Source organism: Melozone crissalis, unplaced genomic scaffold, assembly GCF_028551555.1.
Source record: "Melozone crissalis strain CALT ecotype California unplaced genomic scaffold, PUWL_Pcris_2 ptg000062l_1, whole genome shotgun sequence".
Lineage (NCBI taxonomy): Eukaryota > Metazoa > Chordata > Aves > Passeriformes > Passerellidae > Melozone > Melozone crissalis.
In genome coordinates, this window is record NW_026535840.1 from 4604131 (window position 1) to 4627935 (window position 23805).

Below are 23805 nucleotides of genomic sequence, written 5' to 3' on the forward strand. Positions count from 1 at the left end.
ATTTCAGGGCTGTTGCCTCTCCCTGTGCCAGCATTGTTTGTCATTCCCAGCAGAGCCAGGGCATTTTCTCCTCCCAGGGAAGAGCACTGTGACAATGATGCTGGAAGTGCTCGCTGCTTTGACATTTGGAGCCACAGTAATGAGTAGAACATGGAGCCTCCACTTTACAACAAGTTCTGCCACTCCTGATGGTTTGTTTTAAAGCTCCTTTAAAGGAAACCAGGAGTTGCACCAGTCTCCATTCTTGCTGTCAGAAGGAAACATCCATGTGGCCACTGGGGATGGCTCAAAATCACGGCTCTGAGCGTGCCAAGAAGCTGGAAAACAAAGATCAGCCCATGCTGGAGGAGTTTTGTCCTTGCAGATCATCACCCTGGGGCTGGCAGGGATGAGGACCCATCTCACGCCAGCTCTGTGTCCTGTGACCTCATGGGCAGAGGTGACCACAGACAGACACCTCCTTCAACCAAGGAATCAATGCCAACCACCACAACCAGCCTCTCTCCCCTCTGCTCCCAGTGTTAAAATGCCAACAAGTTTTGTCACAAGAGGAATTCCCCACCCTCAATGCCACAGGTTCCGACCCCAACCCTTTGCCAAAATTTTTCCTGTATGCTGGCACTTATGGAATGGTTCTCAGGAACCAGAAACACAACAGGCTTTGGGAGGAAAGAAAATAAGCCAGGTTTTGCTTCCACCTTCATCTCCTCTCTGCAGGCTCTGACATTTTTGTGCAAAGGGAGCGGGACCGCGCCCTCCTCATCCCAATGGATGCCAAGTTGGTGACTTGCCACCTTCTTGGAGCCCACAGACCTCGGGCCTGCTCCAAGGAAGGAAGCCAGGCTCCAGCAGAGGCAACTGCAGTGAACTTGCTCAAACACGCAGATTTCCAGGGCTCTCTGCTCCCACAGCCCAAAGGACATTGCAACACCATCCCAAAAGCCTGGCCTGCCAAAGCAGGAGCTGGTGTCCAGGTTAGATCCAGGCCACTGCAGGAAAATGGGAATTTTAGACCCTGGGAAATACAGGGCTGTGAGAACAGGTAGAATTTCCTAAGATTGTCCCACATCTTGAGCTTTTGTGTCATTGTTCACTCACATTTTTCAAGGAAAAGCCGGGAGAGCTGGGATTCTTCAGCCTGGAGAGGAGCTATGGGGTGACCAAATTGTGGCCTTGCACGGCCTGAATGAGCTACAGAAAACATGGAGAGAGACTCTGCAGAAGGGATGGAGTGCCAGGCCAAGAGGGAATGGCTTCCCAGTGCCAGAGGGCAGGGCTGGATGGGATATTGGGAATTAGGAATTGTTCCCTGGCAGGGTGGGCAGGCCCTGGCACAGGGTGCCCAGAGCAGCTGTGGCTGCCCCTGGATCCCTGGCAGTGCCCAAGGCCAGGCTGGACTTTGGGGCTGGAGCAGCCTGGGACAGTGGAAGGTGTCCCTGCCATAGCAGGGGTGGGAATGGATGGGCTTTGAGGTCCCTTCCAACCCAAACCATTCTGGGATTCTTTGATTCTAAAAACTACAGGAACCACATCCAGCTGTTCCAAAATCCTTTGGGTCCTCCAAGAGAGATGTGAGCAGGACAAGCTTGAAGACAGAGCTCCCGTAGACATGAATAAGTTTCTGCAAGATGGCCTGGATGCACAGGCCTAATTCTTGTTTTGGAGTGGTTCAAACAGCAGTTTGGCTAATTAAATAATATAAAATCAAACACACATCAGGAAAGGTTCTGTTTGCTGGATGTGTTGGTCATTTTGGCTTTCCCAGCTTTAGAGATTATCCTGAGCTGCAAGGGATTCATAGGGATCATTGATCCCACTCCCGATCCAAACAATCCCACCCTGGGAGCAGTGTCCAAGCTCTCCTGGAGCTCTGGCAGCCTCGGGGCTGTGCCCATTCCCTGGGAAGACTGGGCAGTGCCCAGCACCCTATGGGGGAAGAGCCTTTCCCTGATCTCCACCCTAAATCTCCCCTGGAACAGCTCCAGCCATTCCCTGGGTCCTGTCTGTGGTTGCTGAGAACTGAGGAACCTCTGGGAATGATCTGCTGCAAAGCTGCTTTGCCAGAGAGAGAATTTCACAGGCAAGTGCCTTCCCCAGCAGCCTCGAAGAACCAGCTGAGAGAGTCATGCAAGATTTCTCCTTCCTCCCTCTCTCCTCACCTCAGATCAACCCCGTGCAAGGAGCCTCCAGCTCTGCACTCCTCTGTGAGTCACTCGTGGCACCTACACACGTGGAGCCACCTGAAGCGAGCTCCAGCAGGGGCAGGCTCTGTGCTGCAGGGAGGACACCGTGTTCCCTGGGCTGGGGACATCTCCCTGCCCTGGCAGCAGCTGCTGCAGAGGCTGCTCCTCCTGCCACGGACACCAGGGAGCTCTGAGGAAGGCACCAGGCTCAAACTGCCACCAGCAAAAGGAAAAGGAGGGAGGGGGAAGGCAAAAATTAACAAGTGTACCAAATAAATAGAAATCATGGAATCATTGAGGCCGGAAAATCCCTGCCAGCCCCTGGAGTCCCAGCTGTGCCCAGTGCCCACCTTGTCCCCAGCCCAGAGCACTGAGTGCCACCTCCAGCCCTTCCTGGGACACCTGCAGGGCTGGGCACTGCAAAGCTCCCTGGGCAGCCCCTGCCAAGGCCTGAGCACCCTTTCCCTGCAGAAATTGCTGCTGCTGTCCCAGCTGAGCCTCCCCTGGCCCAGCCCGAGGCCCTTTCCCCTTGTCCTGTCCCTGTTCCCTGGCAGCACAGCCCGACCCCCCCCTGGCTGTCCCCTCCTGGCAGGGAGTTGTGCAGAGCCACAAGGGCCCCCTGAGCCTCCTTTGCTCCAGGCTGAGCACCTTGCCAGCTCCCTCAGCCCCTTGCCAGCTCCCTCAGCTGCTCCTCATCACACCTGTGCTCCAATCCCTCCAGCTTCAGCAGGGCTGGATGGGATATTGGGAATTAGGCAGGCCCTGGCACAGGGTGCCCAGAGCAGCTGTGGCTGCCCCTGGATCCCTGGCAGTGCCCAAAGCCAGGCTGGACTTTGGGGCTTGGAGCAGCCTGGGACGGTGGAAGATGTCCCTGCCCATGGCAGGGGTGGCACTGGATGGGTTTTAAGGCCCCTTCCATCCCAAACCATCCTGGGATTCCATAGTTCCATGTTAGCTCAGCTCAGAGGGATGTGTGTGCTCTACCAAACCCCAGATGCCCTGATAGGATCCCAAATGAGCTTGAGAAACTTGAACAAGGGAGAAATGCAAGATAACATCAGCCAGAGTTGGGATTTCTCTGGAGGGAATAGACATTTTCTCTACTCACCATAAAACCAAACCAAACAAAAAAACTCAAAAAAAACCCCCAAGAAAAACAACAAAGCCCCCAAAAAAAGTTATTTATGGGACACTCCTGAGGAGGATAAGAGCAAATCCTCACAAATCTCCAGAGAAGGCAGCAGACCAACCCAACTACAAAACCAGTGCCCAGGAGACCTGTGAGGACTGAGAACGGCCCCAGGTTAACAAACTCTCACACCAAAAGAACCCACTGAATTCTAGTTCGAAGTCCCTCCCTTCTAGAAAGAATCTATGCTTTTCCTTAACAAGTTTATGATTTCAGGTATTTTGGAGGATTTTTTTCACACCAAAATGTTTATGTGTATTAAAACTGAAGCTTTTCACAGAAGCCTATAGGAACAAGTCTGATGTTTAGAAGCCTTCTGGGATGACACTTAAATTCTCCCTATTATTCAGCCCCTGGACCTGAACCCAGATTTTCCACCTTCAGTTTAGTACCTGATCTGCGAATTTTTCTCTCTGGGATCCCGTCTCTTCTTCCCAGACTGAGATACCCCCTCTTGAAACCCGTGGTTGCATTTAAATTATTTGGCTTGGCAAGCTGAACTGACCTGGTGCTAGAGACATTTCCCTTCGCAGGATTTTCACATTGTGAGGCCTCTGATCACCACAGGGAAAGTTCCCAAAACCTTTTGACTAGTGATCCTACTTCCAGTTTCACTTCCAAGCTTGTGGCCCCACTTCACAATCCCTTAGGCTCTGCTGTCATCTGCAGAGCGCCGTCAATCCCACCAGGCTCTGCACCTCTTCTCCTTGGGAAACCACTTACACTGAATTGTTTTGTCACTGCTCACCTGGGTGGCTTGGAGGACACTTTTCCTTGACTTGCTGATGCCTCAGGTTTAGCTTTTATATTTTTCAAATTCTGTGTTGCTTTACTGTGTGGGTCTGGGCTTCACACTAAGGGATGGTGAGCTCTCTGCACAGAGCAGGGAGACAAAACAATTCCTTTTCTAGATGGGGACCAAGGATCCAGATTTCAGGCCCAAGAGCACAAACAACGTGGGCTGAGGAGAGAAAAACAAACAGGATGGGACTGCATAACCTAAAGCTGGAATTGGACAATTAACACCAATATGCAAATGCAGCAGAACTGATCAAAGTGACAGACCCCATGACCAGGTGTCCATTTTGTGCCCATTTTGGTTCACCTTGGGTGCAGCCCTGGCTGGGCTCTTGTGCTGCCCAAGGTGGATCCATGAAAGAGATCCTTTTAATAAATCCCTGCTTTATTCTTTAACTCTGTTCTAGGCCAGCCTTCTCAAGGCATCACTATTACCAATATTAATTCCTTTTCACCCAGCCCAGGTTATAAGTGGTGTTTCTGGTCCCAGCCCTGCACCTTTGTGGTTTTTCTCGCCGTGGTATTTGCCCATCGTGCGTCACACGCGCAGCGCTGCACCCTGAGCACCTCAGCAAAGGTTTCACGAGCTCTCATTTCCACATTCTTCTGGCCAGGGCACAAATTCTGGTTTGTGGTTTCAGATGAGCTCTCCAGCGTGTGACGTGAGCAGGCAACACCCACACTGCTCTCCAAGCAAAGCACTGGTGCTGAACCATGGAAATCCCAGGATGGTTTGGGTTGGGAGGGAACTTGAACTCATCCAGGGCCACCCCTGCCCTGTCCCTGCCTGCAGGGACACCTTCCACTGTCCCAGGCTGCTCCAAGCCCCATCCAGCCTGGCCTTGGGCACTGCCAGGGATCCAGGGGCAGCCACAGCTGCTCTGGGCACCCTGTGCCAGGGCCTGCCCACACTCCACATCTGTGATAAATTACTGCAAATTTAGTCCAACTGTTAAACACAGAAGGCAGTGCAGTCCATGTAATTCTCTCACCAGTGCACCCACTTCAACACCCTGCCAGATCACAATCTTACCCTGTATCTTTGTGGCCATCTCTTCTTTTGAGATTGCAACCAAGCAAAAAGAAAGAATTGCATGCTCTGACTAACTCGTGTTTAATCTGGAAATCATTTTGCTCTTATGGCATGCAAGAACTGTAACCTTCCCAAAATGAGCTAGGTCCATGGGGGAGCATCTGCTCTGCTCCCTGGCTTAGGGAGGAATCAGTAGAAGGCCACAGTGTCACCCTTGGAGCAGCTGGTGACAGCATCTTTCTCTCTCCATGTGCTGCCCAAGGCAAGGTAACACCAGGTCTCCATTAGAAGATTCTCCCCATGCTCAGCCTGGAGCTGAAGTTGTCCTCCTTGGTGGCTCTCTGGAGCTCCCACAGCACGCTCATCCTGCCTGGAGAGCAGCCATGCCTTCTTTCCCTAAATCCACAGGCAAACAACACCTTTCCCTACAACACCTTCCCATACAGCTCCTTAATACAACCTGGCCAGGCAGCAGCAAATTTCAGCCTGGGAGCCCCAGGATGGGCTTGGGCAACCTCCCCATCATCAGAGTCTGCTCCTGGCACACAGAATGAGAGCATCTGTGCCATTTTCCTCTACCCAAGCAGTGAGGGGGCACAAAGATCCCCTTGGTCTGTGCATGACCTGGGCTCTGTGCCCACCTTTCCTTCATGGACAGAGCTCTCCAGGTCTGTGTCTGTCCTCTGTGCTCACAAAGAGGTGGAAGAGGAGCCCCCTGACCCTGCAGGGCCCACATTAAAAAATGCCTCCCAATTAGGGTCTCCCCAATGAGGGAGGCTTGTCTCAGCCTGCTCAGGCGAAACTCCCCACATCCTGATGTCTGCACAGGCAAAGCTGGGGGATTCTTTCACAGAATGCCAGGCACAGCCTGTGCTTGAACCCTTCAAACCCTCACATGAATGATGGGCAAGGTTATTCCCTGAGAATTGTGAAAAACATTGAACTAATATTTTTTCTTACTTTTTTCTGGGTTTTTTTTCTCAGTAAATGAGCTTGAAAGGAGCACTTGCCTGCCACAGGTACTTCCCCGTGGTGTTTAGACAAGTGAGTGCAAGATACAAACCTGCATCAGAAACAAACCCTGTCATTGCTTCATATTTTTGATCAAAAGGCTTTGTTTGCATTTCCCTCCCCACCCCCCCCAAAAAAGAAATAACCACCAGAAAGTTCCTGTGCCACACATTGCTGTTTTTCAGAGCCTGTTGGGTCTGTTTTACTCAGCCCAGGAATTAACAGCACACTGTTACTACAGGTTTGCACACAGGGCTGAGGCTGCAAAACTCACCTTTTTAGAAAAAAAAAAAAAATTATAACGAGAAGCTTAAGCTGAACCTTGAGGTTGCAAAAGTTTCAGTTATGCAAGCACACATTTCCTGGGTGTGAACATCTGACAGGCAGTAAATGAGGTGGAGAAGGAAGTTAATAAATGAGCACAACCAGCACAGTTGGAAAGTAAGTGGATTTGAAACTTTCTAAATAAAATCAGTCATTCAAAGCCCCGTGCTTGCAGCCAGCCCACGAGGCATCTCCACTCCACAGCTGTGCACAAATCCTTGCAGGCACCTCTGCCAGCCATGGCAAAGGGGGAAAAAAGGCATTTACAGGTTCCTGGGATTTTGTGGAGGAGAAATTGGTGTTGAAGGGAGGATTTCCTTGCAAAACACTGTGCCTGTTACCTGAAAATTTAAACCCCCAAACATTTACTCTTCCCTTGAAAGAAAACTCTGGGCTGCTCTGCCTCCTCCCCATTCCCACAGGATCCCACACTGGACTGGCTCCAGTTTGCCTCTCTGGTACTGGGGGCACTAAAATGTTCCCAGGATCCAGATGTGGATCCCTGTGATGAGCAGGGAGAATTATTTGAGCAACCTGACCTAGGGGTGACATCCCTGCCCCTGGCCTAGGGACTGACGTTCCTGCCATTTAAACCTTAAATGTTCTTTAAGGTCTAAACCAGTCTGGGATTCCATGGCTCTGGGTTCTCAGGGTTCCCTCCTGGGATCCCAAATCCCTTCCAGCATCATCCTTCTCCCACCACCTCCTCATCCCTTTTTTCCTATCAATACTTCCCATGTCTGTCAGAGGAGCACATTCCATCCTTGCCACCTATCCCTGGGTGCACATCACCCCAGCCTGTCTGTAAGGAATGGTGTCAGCTTTCCTATGATTTACTATAAATTTCCTGAATATTTTGTGATTTTTCTGTGTGCCTGTAACTCTCCATGATTTTCCATCCCCTGTCAAAACTATGTTTGAAAAGCAAACCCTTACTTTGCCCCAAATTCCCTCTGAGAGGAAATATTTCAGTGTGCTGGTTCAACACTGAAGCTCTGAGTGCCTCAATTTGGTCCCTGTTATCAAATCCAGTAAAAAACTAATCTCCATGGCCAAATCCACTCAAGAAAAAGTGCCAACAATCCAAGTCCCAGGAACTCCCCATCCCAAAACAACCACATGTCCATCCTTAGCAGTTTGGGTGCTCCTGGGGAATCCTGGTTCAGCAAGGTCGTGCTCTGCCACTCCATGGGATGGATTTGATTTCATAAAGGGAGAACAGATTCAAGCAGGAATTTTAATCTCTTTGTGGGATATAAACCACAAATTGAAGTGCTGACTTGATTTGTTATTACCTGGGACTGGAAAAGAGGGATTTGTCCCTTGGCTGGATTTCCAGGAGAGGGGGATCTCCATCCTCAGGACTCACCTGCTGGAGATGCCAGGTCAGTGTTAGGGGAGCCTCCCTGCCCAATCTTTTTTTCTTTTGAGTGAAAAAACCCATTTTTGATGGATTTGTTTATTGATTGTTGTGCATAATTAAGTTTATAAGGTATTATTATTAATATTATTATTATAATCAATGTATATAAATGTATTTTATGAAGGTTTTTTTGGTTAAAGTGTGAAATTTTATTGTTTAAATAAGGTGTTTAATCATGATCCGTTGTCTGCTTTAATTTGATTTGTTACATTTTTTTGGTTTTGAAGTTGTTTGTGGATGGATTCTGAATGGTTAGATTATATAAAAAAAATATAATATAAATATATATTATCTATTTATATATAAATAGATAATATATATTATATATTAATTTTTTTATATTTATATATACATATCATAGATATATTTATATATAAATATATAATTTTATATATAAATTATATATTATATAATATTACATTTTTGTATAATATATAATAGATAATAGATAATAGATAATAGATAATATATTATATATTATATATTATATATTATATATTATATATTATATATTATATATTTATACTCCCTCCATCCCTCTCCAAAAGCTCCTCAGCCTTCTTCAGAGCTGCCAGGATCTCCTTGTCCAGGAGCCAGAGGTGTTATTTTGGCTGGTTTCCATTCCAGCAGTGACATGGGAGGGCATTCCAGTGTTTGCCCACCAGGCCTCTCCTCCACAGCCTCCCAAAGGAGATTTTTCTCGCTTCAAAGGCCTCCAACACCTTCCTGATCAATTTATCCCACAATGTTTGGGTTGGAAGGGACCCTAAAGCCCACCCAGTGCCACCCCTGCCATGTCAGGGACACCTTCCACTGTCCCAGGCTGCTCCAAGCCCCAAAGTCCAACTTGGCCTTGTGTGGGACCCAGGATATTCCTCTGGGCACCCTGGGTGATTTGAGACCCTGGTGAGAAGCTCAGAGTCAAAATTACCAACTTTGTGTGAAGATTTACAAGCCACAAGATTTTGAGTAGAATGATAGTTAATTTGTCACAAGGTGAAAAAGTAGAATTTTGGGGTTTTAGATTGGGAGTTCAAGAAGCAAGATGGAGGACTCTAGGCGTGTCCTGTCCTTCTTCTCCTTCTTGTCCTCCATCTTCTGCTGGGATGGTGACACTTTTTAATTGATTTAGAGTAAAGACAGACTGTCTAACATAAGTGAGAGATATTGAAAAATTATTGTAAATAAAGTACACATAGTTCGTAGTATAAAAAGTTAACACCACCCCAAAGGCACGGCCTGTACCACAACCCAACTTGCTGGACAGATCTCAGCAGGTCAGAGAAAGAATGTAATAAATAAGAAAAAATGAACAAAAAGTAAAACTGATGAATCTCAACTTCTTCTTCGGTCGCAGGGCTGAGAAAAAAAAGATTTTCTAATACCCCAGAATTCATCTCAACCACAGAAACCCGAGGCCTTGGGCACTGCCAGGGATCCAGGGGCAGCCACAGCTGCTCTGGGCACCCTGTGCCAGGGCCTGCCCACCCTGCCAGGGAACAATTCCTAATTCCAGTATCCCATCCAGCCCTGCCCTCTGGCACTGGGAAGCCATTCCCTGTGTCCTGGCACTCCATCCCTTGTCCAAAATCTCTCTCCATGATCTGCAGCTCCTTCAGTCACTGCAAGGCCACAGTTTGGTCACCCCAGAGCTTCTCCTGTCCAGGTGAGCACCCCCAGCTGTGCCAGCCTTTCCTCCCAGCAGAGCTGCTCCATCCCTCTGCCCATGCTGGTGCCTCCCCTGGGCTCTCTCCTGGATCCCAGGCTCACCCAGCCCCAGCAGGGAACAATTCCTAATTCCCAATATCCCCAAGCAGTTTCTCTCTCCTGATGTCTGACCCCACTGCCATCCAGCACTCCTTATTTCTATTTCCATCTCCTGCAGGCTGTGATTTCCGCTCTGAAGGCAACTCAAACTCTCTTGTGTTCCCCTCCACACCAGCCCAGCTTTTTCTGCCAGCCCAGCCTTGCTGCCCAGGCCTTGGAGCTTCCACTGGAACTTCCCTGAGCATTTCCCCATGAGCTGGGCCCAAGGAGCAGCGAATTCCTGCAGCAGTGCCCAGGCTCTCTTGGTGCCGAGCCCTCCTTTAACGGGTTTCATTTGCACTGGGAGACGTCCCGAGGTGGAATTACTGTCTAGAACAGTTAGCAATTCCAAGAATATTTTATAATTCTGACAGCCTGCATCACCCTGGAGCTTGCCATGGTAAACATGCCCTCCCCTGCCCCTCTCCTGCAGATGGCAATTTAGGGGAGGTTTCGTGTTTGTTCTCGAGCCTGAGCCAAATTCCATTATTCCCTTTTTTTATTTTCCTGGAAGGACATTGACCTGCAGGCATTGGAGAGGGTTTTCTCCCTTCCTTCTCCACATTTCCAGTGGTTTGGTGACAGACTCTATTTGCAAGAAGCTGAATCCTGAAGGCCAAGTGCCTTTCTAGGCAGGGCTTTGAATTCAGCAGGGGGACATCCCAGGAATGCCATCCCTCCTGATCCCAATAATCCCAGGAAAACCATCCCTCCTGACCCAAATAATCCCAGGAAAACCATCCCTCCTGACCTCAATAATGCCACTGGAAAGCCATCCCACCTGACCTCAATAAAGCCATCCCTCCTGACCCCAATTATCCCAGGAAAACCATTCCACTTGATCCCAACAAAACCATCCCACCTGACCCAAATAATCCCAGGAAAGCCATCCCATCTGATCCAAATAATTCCAGGAAAACCATGCCTCCTGACCCCAATAATCCCAGGAAAGCCATCCCTCCTGACCCCAATAATGCCAGGAAAACTATCCCTCCTGACCCCAATAATCCCAGGAAAGCCATCCCTCCTGATCCAAATAATCCCACTGGAAAGCCATCCCTCCTGGTCCCAATAATCCCAGGAAAACCATCCCACCTGATCCCAACAAAGCCATCCCACCTGAACCAAATAATCCCAAGAAAGCCATCCCTCCTGACCCCAATAATCTCAGGAAAGCACAGCCTTGCAGCACTGGCACCATGAAGCCCCACAGCTGGCATGGCATTGGGTAAATTTGGATTTGAGACCCCCAGCAGGCTCTTCTGACCTAAATTATTCTCTGATTCTGAGCCCCATCCTCTCCTGCACTGGACAATTCACCAGATTATTCTTCTTGTTCTCTCCCTTCATGGGGGATGTGCCAAAACTCCTCAATAATTTAAAAATCATCTGAACACAACTGGCTTTCCAGAGATTTAAGGGGTCACAGATCTGTGGCACTGGGTGAAAAAATATTTTTGAAGGTGCCAGAGATTGTTTATTTAAAAAAAAAAAAAAAAACAAGTTAGACTTTAATAAATTCTTTCTCTTTCCAGGAAGAAAAACGTTGCACAAATTCTGACAGACATTGGTTTTCCAGTGAAGATTCCTGAAAAATACAAATAGCACAACAAAGAGAGCTCCTAATTAATGGCAACAAAGAGCAGTTTGAAGGCTGCAGGAGCAGCAGTGGTGGCTTCTGTGAGCTGATCAGCTCCAAGGGGTTTCATTTTCCTGCCTTTTTCCCCCACACCCTGCAGTGCCTTGGCTGGAGCCCATCCAGAGCATCCACAGCAGCTTCCAGGGACACTTGGGAAGAGCAGCATCCATTTTCACCCCCAAAAGAAGCATCTGCTCCAAGAGGCAGCACAGACAGACCCCACATTCCTCCCCAAACCCCTTGCCTGACCATGCCTTTGGTTACTGGGGATCCCTTAATTTCCCCACAGTAATTAACACCAGCGCCATGGCCCGTGACAAATGAGGTGTGAGGATTTGTGGCTCCAGGAATAGCTGGGCAGGAATAGCAGCCAGACAGGAGATCCTGCCTCTTCCAGAGGGAATTTGTGCCTCACTGAAGTGGCTCCAGGCAGGTTAAGTCATTGCTGAACGACTTCAGGAGCAAAATGGGAAGAAAGTGTGGAAAGAACTGGATTTGGGGGGTGCAGGGGCATTAAATAAGTTCTACTCAGAAGGTGATCCCAAATTCAGAGGGAGAAGGGCTCCTGCCAGGGCTGGCATTCACACACACACATCCTCCATGCTCCTCAGCCCCATCCAGGCTGTGCTTCCAGCTCGGGGAAGGAAATCGTCCTTAATCCGTGTGGGATGGGGTCCAGCAGGGCAGAGGCACTGATGGGCAGAGCAGATGCTGCTCCAATGCCTGCAGAAGGTGAGCAGGAGGGATCCAAGAGGGAAGGAGAGAGGCTCCAGAGGTGCCACAGTGTGGGATTTGTGCTCCAGCCTCACCTCAGGAGGCATTTCCAGGAGAAGCACTCCAAGGCTGCCCAGGGATGGGGACACACCGTGGTCCTGTGGATCCCTGTGAGCCCAGGGCCTCCTGCCACTGCTAACTGGGAAAACTCCAGCACAGACCCAAAAATCCACGGCATCCACTGGCCTGCCCTGTGTTTGCAGCTCAGCCTGGGCCAGGCATTCTCCTAAAAGCTCCCACAAAGCCCAGAGAGGAAGAGCAAGGAGCAATGGGAAAGTCTGGATATCTCCCACTCTTCCATGGTGGAGCAGGTCATGGCTTTCATTGTGTGACCCACAGATGTGCATTCTCCAATTTTAGGTCTCATTTTGTGACCCACAGATGTGCATTCCACAATTTTAGGCTCCATTGAATACACAGATGTGTATTCCTCAATTTTAGATCTCACTGTATGACCCACAAATGTGTATTCCCCAATTTTAAATCCCACTGTGTGACCCACAGATTATATTATATTATATTATATTATATTATATTATATTATATTATATTATATTATATTTAAAATCAGATTGCATTCCCCAGTTTTAGGGGAGAAATGCACAGATGTGCATTCGCCAGTTTCAGGTCCCACTCTGTGACCCCCAAATGTGCGTTCCCAATTTTAGGTACAATCCACTGAGCTAAAAGAGGTGGGAAGCTGGAAACCCCTTTGTTTTTCTTTGCTTGATTTGTTTTGCTTTCTCCAGCCACCAATATAATTTCATTTTTCTTTTAAAATCCATACATAGACTAGCTTAGCATAAACCCAATGTGGGATGAGACTGAGGGAAGCAATCTGGGATGGGGGAAGGTGTCTCTGCCCATGGCAAGGGGTGGAATGGGATGAGCTTTAAGGTCCCTTCCAACCCAAACCATTCCATGATTTTATACTTTAAAAAAAACCCCAAAACCTAACAAACATAACAAAAACTGAGTCATAGAAATGAAGATCAACCAAAAGGAGGATAAAGGTTACAGCTGCAGTGAGGAAAACCTTTGGAAGAGCTGTTCATTTTCCATGACAGAGCAGCACAATGCAAATCAAGCATTAATCACCACAGCAAGAGTTCAGTTGAGGATTCTCCCCAAAGACGGGGGACCAATGGGTCAAAACCTCTGCTTGTGGGCTTTTCAGAGGCTTTTGGGCTTTTCAGAGGTTCCTCACCACAAAGAGACAGCTTGAACCTCCTCACTGCAATGATTTCACTTTAAAATACCCTGGGAAGTCATTTAGATGTGAACAAGCCATGGAAAATGTTAGCCTGCTGGAGGACTTGGGAGAAAGACAACTGAAAACAGAAGTGGGAAACGGGGAAATTTCAGACTGTGGCTGCAACACCCCAGCACCAAGAGACTTATTTTTTAAAATATTATTATTATTACCAGTTTTACAAGCCACAATCAGTAAAGTTTGGCCATTTCATTTTCCCAAATCCCCACAAAAGTGAGTTTGAGCTCTGAGGAAAGAAGGAAAGCAGCCATGCCAGGACACACAGAGGAATTCCAGCAGGGGCAGGCTGGGCTTTGAGGAGCACCAACCCCACCACGCTCCTGCTGCTGGAGCTGCCTCCAGAGCAGCTGTTCAAACACACTGGGACATATCAAAGCAGCTCCAATGAACTTCCTGCTCCAGCCCCACTTCAAAGTGTTCCTGAGGGTTCCCAGGGCAGAGCTGGCACAGGGCAGTTCTGGAGGAGAGAGTTTTTTGGGGCTCATTCACCGCCCACGCCAAACGCGCCCGAGGTTCTCCTGTTGCTGGTTTTGTTTAAAAAGTGACCAGGAAAAGTTCATCTACAAACCACTCTAACACAGGGCATCACCCATCACAGGGGAGGGAAGCAGCAAACTCCAAATCAGCCAAATCCTTCCCTAAAGGGTGATCCAGGCTGGTCCTTCCCAGTAACGTTACCTCGGGACTCCAGCTCCATTTTACCTGTAAAGCCTAAAGCAATTTTGGACCAGTTAAAGTCACAGAATCCCAGCATGGCATGGGTTGGAATGCACCCTCAAGACCCAAAATTCCACCCCTGCACCTTCCACTATCCCTGTCCAGCCTGGCCTTGGGCACCTCCAGGGATCCAGGGCAGCCACAATTCCTGGCAGTGCCTTTGCTCACCCAGGGCCACCTCAAGCTCTGGTATGATGCTGAGTTTCCATCCAATCTCTTTTTTTTCTCCCCTCCCCAGACCTCAATCTCTGAGTTTTAATCCAATCTTTTTTTTTTTTTTTCTTCCCCCAGTCTTGAGACATATGCTCCTGTGTTTATTTACCCGTTTGTTTTGATCTTTTTTTTGTTTCCCTGCTCCAAGAGACATTTTCCCACATATCCACGTCTGCCTCTGCTCTGACACGCCAGGATCTCCATCACCATCCACTTAAACTGGGAGGAGAGCACTAATAGATTCCTCCTGTCCCTGCCTGAAGCTCTGCCCCATCCCACACCACTCAGACCTATACAAACCCTTGCCATGCTTTGTTTGAATCATTTGATTCCCAGAATTAAAAAAGAAAAAAAAAATAGTTGTCACGGCCAAAAATAGAACATTTTTCCACTCTGCAGAACAAGCAGCAGCATTCCTGGGAATTCAGACAAATAGCATTGGTCAGGAGATGTCTCACAGACACCAGTGACATCCCAGAGCTGCTCTGGTTCCCTGGGAAGCAGGAAAGTGTTTGGGATCCCTCTGCCTCCCACTCTGGGGGTGAAATCAGAAGTGAGGAGCCTGTTTCTGATTTCCATGAGAAAGGGTGGCTGCTCTCCACAGGGACTTCTCAATTTGTTTATTTATTTTTTATTTTAAAGAGAAAATGCCTCCTGGCTAGAATGTGATGCTGTTTAGAGCACAAGCCCTCACTAAGCACAATCAGCAACACTGATATTTTTACCAAGGTAAAAACAGCATTTTTGATTTCCTGTTAGAATATTTCATACAGTATCTCACCTGACTGTATGCAATACAAGTTACCTGTAATAGTAATTCTATATATAATAGTGAATAAAACTCTATATAATTATGAAACCATGTTCAATGGGTTTTTTTGGAGGAAAAACTTTCAGGGAATTTTTTAGAGAACTTCAAATACTTAATTTGATCATTGTAGGTCCCTTCCAACTGAAAATGCTCAGTTCTAGTCAATCAAAAATCACCCAATTTACAACTGAAAATACTCAGTTCCAGTCAGTCACAAATCACCCAATTTGAATTTCACTAGGAGCTGCTCTCAGTTTAATTGAATTTCTTTAGCAACATGAGCTTGGGTTGCATCAAGGCAAACGGGGAGCTTCGTTTCCAAGGACATCTGCAGTGTTTTGGGATCCTTTGGGCTCTTTTCTCAGAGGGAGAGGAAGGGAAAATTCCAATTTTCACCGACCCTCAGCTACTCTGAAACCCCTGCAGGCAGGTTGGGTTCTCAGGAGAACTGGACACTGAATGGAATGTGGGAAACCTCTGGCACGATTTGCACACCTTGGGCAGAGCCTCACAAGCACATGGCACAAACATCTCACCTTTGGAAGAGCAAAATCCTCCCCTGGCAGCTGAAGGGGGGAAAGGATCCCAGCTCTGACCCAGGTGTGGGCACGGCTCCCACCTTTGGGCACTGCCACGTCCCAGAGCAGGAGCAGCCTTGGAAACTTGGCCAGGAGAGCTCAGAGTGGCTCAGGCAGCTGTGCCTGGATAAACCCCTGTGGTTTCCAGCAGCACCAGGTCCCCTCAGGCCACTCTGGGGGATTTAATTCCCAAATAATCTCCTGCTGCATCAGCTCCCAGCTCCCTTCGGCTGCAGACACTGCTCTGCACACTCTGGTCCCTCCTCATCTGAGCTGAATCTGGGATAAAAAGTGGACTAGGAAATGCCTCCAAATGCCTCCTGAAAATATCTCCATTTACTGGGGAGAAAAAATAAATTCTCTTATTCTATTCAATAGACTTGTGGGCAGATCTTACAGCACAGCCTGGAACTCATTGCTGTTGAGCTGAACAGGTGAGGAATCTTTCCACCTTTCCAGCCCAGGATTTATTTTTCTTTTGATTGTGGAGGGGGGAAAAAAAAAATCACTGATTTGGCAAGTGTTTCTCATGGGAAAACATCCATTTGAACAGGGATTTTCTGCGCAAGCAGCGGGGTCATTGACTGCGTGTCACAGGGAGAGGAGAAAAAAAAATCAGCTCAGGCCACTCATTTAGGGTCTAACTCATTAAAGTATTAATGATGGTATGCTACCAGGAATCCAGCTCAATCAAAAACAGCAAAGGGGAAGATGGGAAAGACACCAAAATTTGGGAGGTATGAATACCCTGTGGTGGGAGATCAGCAGGAGGGGGAATGGCTTCGTTTTGGGGCCTTTGCTGCCACAGCAAGAAGGACAAACCCCGTGCTCAAGAGGCATGTCCATGGAGGAGAGAGCCAGGCTGCTGGCATTTCCTGTGGATTTGGGATTTGCTGTGGATCGGCACAGGTTTGGTGTCCACAGGTACTGGATTCAACCTCAAAGCCTTTCATGGCTTTTGATGGAAGCCAGGTGTCTGCCACCTCCAGGCTGAAATGCTCCAATATCTGCACATTTGGGAAAAGAGAGAGGGAAAAAAAAACCCTTTAAAAAGATGCTGGAGCTCAAGCTGAGGATGCAGAGGTCAGAGCACAGGGGTGCAGCTGATTACAGCCCCAAAGGGGTAAATGTGGAGGTGAGCAGGGTGAGAGCAGCGCAGGTGGCACTGAGGGGCTCTGCTTTTATTTCTTTGTGCTGCAAAGGCTGAAGGAAAAAGGGCTCTGGGAGACCACAGCTCAACCTGCGCCGAGGCACAAATCAGAGTGGGACCACATCAGCTCGTGGTGGAAGACCACAGATCAGATAAAACTCAGCTTCTGGCAGCAGCAGCTGGGACAGACAGACAGAAAAGCTGCAGCCCTGGTGAGACCAAAGTGTCCAGGCTGTGCAGAGCCTGCTTGCAAAAGCACTGAGCTCCTCTGGGGACACAGAGAGGAAAATCCCCACTGGGGCTTGGCTGAGTGCGACGGTGCTCACAGGGGTTCTTGGATGGGGGAAGAGATGGAGATCTGACTCCATGTTTCAGAGGCTTGATTTATTATTTTATGATATATATTACATTAAAACTATACTAAAAGAATAGAAGAAAAGGTTCTCATCAGAAGGCTGGCTAAGAATAGAATAGAAAGGAATGATAACAAAGGTTTGTGTCTCGGACAGAGAGTCCAAGCCAGCTGGGCTGTGATTGGCCATTAATTAGAAACAACCACATGAGACCAATGACAGATCCACCTGTTGCATTCCACAGCAGCAGATAATAAATGTTTACGTTTTGTTCCTGAGGCTTCTCAGCTTCTCAGGAGGAAAAATCCTAAGGAAAGGATTTCTCATGGAAGATGTCTGCGACAGCTGACAGCTGGGAGCAGAGCACAAACATCACCCCTGTTCAGGACACCCTTTAAGAGGGGATTAACCCTTCCCCAGCCACCTGCACGGTGCCACAGGCACACAAAAGGAATGGAAGCCTGGTCACCTCCCAAATGCAGCAAGGAGGGAGAAAACAGGTGAGGAGCGACTGACATGGGAGGTAAAAAATCCTTGTGAGGGATGAGCATGGATAAAGCAGCTCATTCATTCCAAATGCTCATCCAAGAGCTCCTGTCTCCCAATTAAACCACTTAATGGGCTTCAAAGAAAGGGAACACGTGCTGCAGAGGGTGGAGATAGAAAGTGCTGACTTTGATCTCGTGATCTGAAATCCAACACAAAGAGGGCGGGGAGGGAAAGTGCTCCAGCAGTGAGGGCCAGGGGCACTCACAGAATCACAGAATTCACAAAATTCACAGAATTCACAGAATCACAGTATCAGAATCACAGAATTCACAGAATCACAGAATCTCTGGGCTGGGTTACAAGAGACCTCCAAGATCATCGAGTCCAACCCAGCCCCAACACCTCAGCTAAAGCCTGGCACCCAGTGCCACATCCAGGCTTTGTTAAACACATCCAGGGATGGTGACTCCACCACCTCCCTGGGCAGAGCATTTCAGTTCTTTGTCACTCTTTATGTAAAAAACTTCTTCCTATGATCCAACCTACATTTCCCTTGGTGCAGCTTAAGGCTGTGTCCTCTGGTTCTGGAGAAAGAGCCCAGCCCCACCTGAGCACAGCCACCTTTCAGGAGCTGTACAGAGTGATGAGGGCACCCCTGAGTCTCCTTTTCTCCTGAGCACCCCCAGCTCCCTCAGGGGTTCCTCACAGGGTTTGTGCCACGTGGGACAAAACCCCTGGGAGAGCCATCCTGGCCTGTGTCACCACCAAACTCGTGTCTCAAGGGTGGTGACAAACTGAGTGACTTCTTGGGGATGCAGCAGCCACAGCTGTGCCACGAGGGACCAGGGGGAAACCAGCCTGGCTCCTGCAAGGGGGATTCTGCCACGGCGGGAAACCTGGAGATGTCTGAAGGATTCAGGCTTGGAAACTGCAGCCTGGAGGCGGCTTTGCCAGAGATCTCCAAGAGGAGGAGGATCATGATGATGATGATGATGATGATGATGGACTGTCCTTCCACTGCCTCTTGCAGCACAAGGACTGGGAGTGTGTGACGGAATTCAGGAGATGTTCCCTCACTTCCCCCAGCACCTTGTCCCAAGAGGATGCTCAGAGTTTCTGCATCAATTTGAGGGGAAATGGGAGCAGTGCCTTGCAGATGAACGTGTTGGAGGCTGCTGAGCACAAAAACCACCCCAGGTTCAGGAGGTGGTTCTGGTTCCCTGGCCAGCAGCTGGTTCTGGTTCTGGGCTGCTCTCAGATGTGCATCCCCTGCTCTTACTCATCCCTGAGCAGTGACCCCCAGCCACAGCGCAGGACACCCATTTTGGTGAGCCAGAACCCCAAACAGTTGTGCAGTTACACTCCTGTACATTCAAAACGGTCACTTTTACACTTTAAGGCTTCACAGCAAGACACTGAGCTAAATAAAACCACAAAACCAACCACCCAAAGCAAGCAGTCAGCATTGGGCCATTCAACTCCTCTCAGTTTCCCTTCAGATGTTGTTATGTGGACATTCAGCTCCTTTTACCTCCCTCACACCCCCTGCTCCAGACTGCTCACCTCTCCTCTTGCCTGCAGTCCAGCCAAGCTTGCTTGGACTCTTGGAGAAGGCAGAAGGCATCAACCAAACCCTCTGGTGCGCAACTGTTTCCATCACTGAGCTGCATCCTGTGACTGATTGTGACCCATGGAAAAAGTTACCAACCTTATATGAGGATCTGCAAGCCACAAAAGTCCAAGTAGAATAATGATTAGTTTGTCATGGGGTGAAAAATAGATTTTTTGGGGTTTTTAGAATGGGGGTTCAGGGGGCAAGATGGAGGGATCTGGGCATGCCCAGCCTTTCTTCTCCTTCTTCTTCCTGGCCTCCATCTTCTGGGTGATGGTGGCACTGTTGGATTGGTTTAAGGTTGAAGCTCACTGTCCAACATGGATGATAGGTATTGGAGTATTGGAAAGTAACTGTAAATAATGTACAGGTAGTTTTTAGTATAAAAAGATTAACACCAGTGTGCCTCTGTCTGACCTGCTGAACAGACCTCAGCTGGACAGAGAAAGAATTTTATAGATAAGGAACAACAAACAACCTTGAGAACAAGAACTGAAGAGTTCTGACTCCTTCTGTGACAGCCAGGTTGGAAAAAGAGATTTTCTGACGCATCTCAAAGTCATAGTGACCAGCTGAAATCCCAGAGTCCCCCAGGGCTGCAGGGACAGAGCACAGAGGATTGCATGGATAGATGGATGGATGGATGGATGGATGGATGGATGGATGGATGGATGGATGGATGGGGGATGGATGGATGGATGGATGGATGGATGGATGGGGGATGGATGGATGGATGGATGGATGGATGATGGATGGATGGATGGATGGATGGGGGATGGATGGGGGATGGATGGATGGATGGATGGATGGATGGATGGGGGATGGATGGATGGATGGATGGATGGATGGATGGATGGATGGATGATGGATGGATGGATGGATGGATGGATGGATGGATGGATGGATGGAGGAAACCTCTGCAAAGCTGAGCAAGCTCCTGATCACAGGCTGGGACCTTCAGCAGGGACACAATGAGCAATGGGCTGGCTTGGGGTCATTCACATCCCACCTCCAGATCCTGGTCTGGAGATGCTTTGCCAGAGCTCAGCTTTTGTCCCACAGGTAGAGCTTTGTCCTGTGTGAATGTCAGAGTTTGGCAGCTCTGCTCATGCTGCTCTACAATAAACTCTCCAGGTCTGTCAGGAGGAGCTGACAAAGACATGAAGGTGGCAAATTCTCCTTGCAGAGTCTTTTCTATGCTCCAACCTTCGGGGGAAGCCAGAGCATTCCCTGGAGTGCTGCAGCACAGCCCCATCCCCAGAAAAGGACACAGACACGCTGGGTGCCATCCCTTCTCCTGCTCCAAGGCACAAACATGTGAGCTGGGGCCTCTTGTGCAAAACTTCTCTTTCCTTTCAACACAAAAGAGACAAATTAAAAGCCAAGAGGATGGACCAGCTGGGGTGAAGATAATTCCAACCTTCCTATTTGGCTTTTTATCACTGCTCTGTGCTCCTCAGCTCAGTGGAGCTTCCAGCCCTTCCCTTTCCCAAGGGGCTGCAGCTTCTCCAGGAATCCCCAAGCCCTCCCCAGGTTGGTTTGAAGGGTGAGTGAGGGCTGAGAACCCCTGAACCATCAAACACTCAGAAACCATGGCCAGAGCTGCTTTCTTGCACATTCAGATGTCAGGGAGAAGCCAAATCCTTCCCAAGAGCTGCTGTTGAGGGAAGGGGAATATCCAGAATTCCTTTCTGTGTGCTGAGTAGATGTTATCAGTCTCCTCTCACTGCTGCCTGATCCTTCCCATCCTCCAACGCAAATCCCAACGTTTTCCTGAGCTGCTTGCAGTCCCAACTCCAGTCTGGAGCTGTCAGCCCTCCTGTTTCCATAGTTTCCAACACTTTTTAAAGCAAAGGATCCCCAAGCCAACCTCCCAAAGGCATCTCCCCCCCTCCAGCTGCCTCTCAGCCACCCCTCATCAGCTGCTCCATGCCATCCCATCCCTGCAGGAGCCCAGCAAATCTCTATAAACATGTGCCATCACCCCTTTCCTCACAAGTTCCATGCCTCCACCCACCAGGTTTCACTCTCCCATTACCAAACCCTGCTTTACATTAAAGCCTTTGCTGCCTTCTCCTCCAGACTCATTAATTTCCCTTTTAAAGGCTCATTCCAGATTTCCATGACAGAACCCTTCCCATTTTTTTCCTGCTGCCTGCCATGGGACAGCCCTGATCTCTCTGTGCAGGCTGCTGGAATTCCTCCATCCAGCATTTCCCAGCCTCTCCCAGACCCCACGTCACCTTCATGCTACAGTTATTCTGTCAAAGGCCAAAAAAACACCGAAAATTCAGGCCCTGAAGCAGCCTGAATTACACAAAGGGTAATTTAAAGCACAAAGCTCAGACTCTGAAATATCAACTTTTATCAGCTTAAAACCCCTCCATGAACAGGAAATCATGAAGAAAAATCATGAAGACAAATCATGAATTTATATCATGGCTTAGCCATGGGAGGCAAAGTAAATTACCAAGCACAGGAGCCCTCAAAAAATAAAAATAAACCACACTAAACCCGTTTTAAAAATGTTTCTGTCACCAGTACAGCCCATACAGCAACATTTGCAGAAAGGGTAGCCAGCAGTTCATTAGCAAATTTTTAAATTAATTTTGCTCATCACAAGTCCCATTGTTCCCATTAGAGCAGATAAACGCATCCAGGTTTGTGCAGAGCACCAGGAGCTCACCAAGGCAAACACATCTGCTGAACCTGCACAACCCTGATGTTTCTCAGAGCTGTTCTTTCTTTTTATTCTTTAAAAAAAAGCAACCTAAAAGTTTTTCTCCTTGCTATGCCTTCAGAATAAAGGTTTGTAGACAAAAAGGAAAAAAAACCCCACAACAAAACAAATTAAAAAAAAACTAAAAAAACCCATGCAGAAAATAAATACCTGTCCTATATGGCAACACAGAGCAGTGGCTGAGAAGTTTGAAAGCACAGAAGATAGGTGGGAAATGAGAAGAAACACATGGAAAAATGCAAAAAAAAATTGAAATACCATAAAAAAGCCCAACTAGGAAAAGTCACAAAGAGCAGAGAGCACAAGGCAAAGAAACAAGTAATGGTTTTTATTTTAGTGGGCCCAGCAGTTCAAAATAAAGGGATTTTCTCATCTACCTAGCACAGGACTGTGTAGAAAAAATAAAATTAAAAATAAATAAATAAAAGGAGCCGAATTACAAGGGACAGATGTGGAAAGATGGGGTTTGAGAAGACACCAAAGAATAAGGGTGACATGAAGCCAAAGAAGAACCAACCAGCTGCAGGAAAAACACTTCAAAATTCTCCTACCAACGTCTTTCCTTCCAAAAAGAGTGCAATTTATAGCTCTGCTGCAGCTTTAAAAGAAGACACAATTAATTATTAACCACCTGGAAAGGGACCTGAGGAGCTGAGCTGCTGCTCCCTGGGCTTGGGAAAGCTCAGCAGGCCCTGGAGCTGGAGGGGCTCAGAGGACATGGAAAACACAGGGATTGTCCTCTGGGCTGGCACCCAGCACCTCCCTGGCCAGCTGTGTCACCACAAGGGTCACCAGAGTGGAAAAATGAGCATTTTTGCCTAGAAATCACATTTAGCTCATGGGGGCTGGGCCATGGGACTTTCAGTCAATGGGACAAGAGTGTAAAAGTCAAATAAATATAATCCTCTGTCCATAGCACTTCTGTCTCCAGAACAGAATCCTTTCATAGAGAGATCTCTGTATTTACAGAAACTCCTCATGTTGAACCCTTTGAGCTTCCTGCCCTTCCTCTGCATCTTCCCACCCTACTTTCATTTTTTTTGAATGCAAACCAAGCTCACCAGAGCAAAAGGAACACACATTGACAGCTTGGGCAACAGCAGGTGCTGCGGTGCAAACCCTCACCTGTGGCTCAGCCCCACGTGGCCAACACTGACCCCAAACATTCCCTGTCCCACCAGAACTGGAAATTTTTGGAGATTCTCAGCCAAATGTGGGCCAGGGCTGGTGTTAGCAGCAGAGGGAAGGAAGGAGGAGAGACAAGAGCCACCTGAAGTCACCAGATTTGCGGGTGCAGCAGAGCATCCTGGCTCCTCTCCAGCCCTCTCACGCTCCTGCAGGCCCAGGGTAACCCTGGGAACAGGGAACTCCACCTAGGATTGAAATGCCATTTAAAAATCTGGCTTGGAAACAGCCAAACAAGCAGAAGAACCCCAGAATCACCTGCTTGACCTGTCCTGAGAGTGGACTTGATGATCTCAAAGGGCTTTTCCAGCCTCAACAATCCTATGATTCTATAGGGAAAATGCATCTCCTTGTCAGTGTAAAGCTACCTCAGGAAAAGAAATCTCAGGTGGGACTCAGGTCTCACTATGCAGCAGATGCAACATCACCTTATTTACAAAGAGAATTTTGAAATAAGTTATCTTGGAGACCAAACAGAGAATCCCAGAATGGTTTGGGTGGGAG